Genomic DNA, 3197 nt, shown 5'->3' on the forward strand with positions numbered 1-3197 from the left:
AAAAATGTTTTTACGTGGCAACACTGCCATGTCAAAACTTTTTGACATGGCAGTGCTGCCACGGCAAAAAATTCTGACATGGCAATACTGCCACGTCAAAAAAAAAAAATTTGACGTGGCACTATAGACACATAAAAAATCTGAAATTTTTGACACCACCCATTTTAACGGTTGAAAAACATCAAAACCCGCACGTCAAAAAATATCAGTAAAAAATTCACCCGATTTTTGTAGTGAGTGATCAAAATGCCCAATTTTAAAAAAGCGGTTATAGCGGGCGGTTACATGTTTTACTAATTAACCGTTAACTGCTAAGTGGTTACGGTTGTAGTTAGTAAAATTTAATAATCGCTAAGACGGGCACAGTTAGCAGTTTTTACCAATAACTATTAACTATAATTGCATTGACACCCTACTATAATTGCATTGACACCCTACTGCAAGTTGTTGATTGGTAGGTTGGTAGGTATGTGAAAATTCAAAATTGTGCCGTCACGTAGCTTTTTTTTCGAATGAGTTGACCGTTAATCTTGATATGAATTATTCTTCAATGAAACACATAATTAAAAGCGATGTAAATGGCTACTTTGTTGCCATACCACGTGTTGGTATAATGGTATGTATGAGGGTGATAAATTGATAATGGCGCGTTAAGAAAGCAATATATAATTAATAAAGGATGTAGGTTTTCCAATGGAACTTTCCTTTCTAGTCTTCGCTATACCTCCAGCCTCCACGTACATGGGCCACCGCGACGCCAAGTCCTCTTTCTTATACCACGCCACGCGGTACAGCCGCCCTAGCTGCTCCTAGGATCTTCAAGGAAACAACGACTCCTCACCAAATCGATTCTCTTTATATATAAAACCTAATCTCTCATTGTTTTCTTCATCTTCATCTTTCATCTTCTCATAATCTGCTGCATATCTTTCTGCTTGCATATACACATCTATATCTTTCCTTGGTTTTTGAAGAGCTTTCAAACATGAGTTCAAGTCAGCTTCCTACTTCTGCACAAGGCCCTTATGTAGTGGCTCCACCACCGGTTGGGTATCCTACAAAAGATGCTTCCGCCTACTCTCAGACTCAGAATCCTCCTCCTCCGGTGGAAACCAAGTCTAGGGGCGATGGCTTCTGGAAGGGATGGTAAGCCCTCTATTTTCTCATATTTCTCTTCTTTTATTCATTCATTATTTGTTGGATATATTGTGATTTATAATTAATTTGTGTGGTATTTGTTTACTGTGCAGTTGTGCTGCCTTGTGTTGCTGCTGTGTACTGGACGCATGCTTCTGATGACCAGGATCCATACAATTCCGGAGACTATTCTTATTGTTTTTCATACACCATTTGGATTGATTCTTTCGATGTGAAAGTGGACCATGTGATTGGCTTCACTTCATTTTCCTATTGTTTTGTTCTTTTTATCACCCTTGTTATTATTATTACGTAGATAATCAAATTGGTTTACTGCTTGGTTTAGATTCTCTCTCTCTCTTAATATCAAATTGGTTTACTGAGCTGTCCGTGTCCGGATAACGATGTCTCCAAATTAACATCAGCTGATGTACTTTTTTGAAGCAATCTTCAACATCGTTGATGGTAGATCTAAGTACACAACTATCCAAATCCATTAACTACAAGAAATTCGGGCTTTAACAACAACAAAATTCATCCCTAAAGTCCAAAAAATCGTCGCGGATGCTCCATCTAAAATGCACATTAATGACAACGAAAGCTATCAATGTCGTCGCTAATACCACTTTTGTCCTTGCCGAGAAATAGGCACGTATTGTCGTTGATACTAATTAATATTATCATCGACGATAAGGCTTGTTGTTGTTGATATCAAAATTATCAACATGAACAAGCTTTGACGTCATTGATATTAAAATTATCAGTGACGAGCAGCCTTGTGGCTGATATTTATGACAATATATATTTTTTAGAATATTACTTTTGAGAAATATGAGAAATATGTATATAGACATAATTAACTAGTAGCATTTTGTGCTCATTATATAATTCGATCATTACATGGTAATATTAATGCATCATTACAACAAAACATGTGCTCCAACCAAATAGCGTCATTGCATAGAAAATTCATCACAAACATTGTTTCTAAACAAAAACATGCGAATATATACCATACAAAAACACACTCATATCATTACAAAAGCACTCTCATTAGAAAGATGGAGAAGTTCTAACAATTGTACTTGTGTTGATGACCCAATGAGACCTCGAGGCACAACAAAATGTATCTTATTTTGCCCAGCATATAAAAACACTATTATGTAATATATTGTTGTGCGTCTTCTCTCCCCATCCGGGACAAACCTCAGTAAATTGATTTATCTTTTAAACACAATACCAAAGAATAAAGTCTCAAATGAGGCACTGACATATATACAATAGTCACCGAACATTAATTCTACTAGTTAAGCCAAACTTTCAATCCTTGTTGACCGAACTATCGATCTTGAAGCCGAACATTTGATCCTTATTGACCAGACAATCGACCGTGACACAAAATGTTCGATGAAGGCTACAATCTACATGATTATGATTTTTATTACTTAATTAATTAGGTTCAACGTGCAAGATTAGGATTTCTAATATGACAGTGCCTGACTTTATTTTGTGTATCGTAGAAACTTATAAGAGGTTGAGATAGCTAAGAGTAGGGCTGGCAATTTTGACACGACCCGACAATCCGACACGAACACAATATGAAATTAGCGAATTTGGGTTTACATTAAACGGGTTTGGGTCATAAACAAGTCGACCCGTTTATAAGTATTTGGCGAGTCGTGTCACGGGTCGACCCGCGGGTGACCCGTTAACTTTTTTTTTTTTTTTAAGCCTACAAGAAAAACCGAAAAAGTGAAAAACGCATAGTCAATTAGTCAATCTCCTCCAAGCTCTAGAGTATTACCTATAAAGTAATCACTACAAAAAAAAAGGACATTTTCTGACGTGGCTACAGTACCTACTTTGTTGCCACGTCAAAAAATTTCTGACGTGCAAATTTTAAAACGTCAAAATTTTTTTTTTTCTGACGTGTCTGTTCAGACACGTCCGAAAATTCTGATGTTTTAGATGTTGGAGCGTCAGAAAAATATTACAAATTTGAAAATTTAAAAAATGATATAATTTCTGACGTTGCAAAATTTGCCACGTCAGAAAATTTC

At 36.3% G+C, this 3197-nt stretch overlaps 1 long non-coding RNA gene across 1 annotated transcript; it reads left to right on the forward strand.

Annotated features, from left to right (window-relative positions):
* Positions 1 to 869: 869 nt before the first annotated feature.
* On the forward strand, positions 870 to 1485 carry LOC132182780 (uncharacterized). Its single transcript, XR_009440328.1, has 2 exons — positions 870 to 1146; positions 1251 to 1485. It is a non-coding gene; the product is annotated as an uncharacterized LOC132182780 (long non-coding RNA).
* The last annotated feature ends 1712 nt before the right edge of the window (positions 1486 to 3197 follow it).

This window comes from Corylus avellana, chromosome ca5 (assembly GCF_901000735.1).
Source record: "Corylus avellana chromosome ca5, CavTom2PMs-1.0".
Lineage (NCBI taxonomy): Eukaryota > Viridiplantae > Streptophyta > Magnoliopsida > Fagales > Betulaceae > Corylus > Corylus avellana.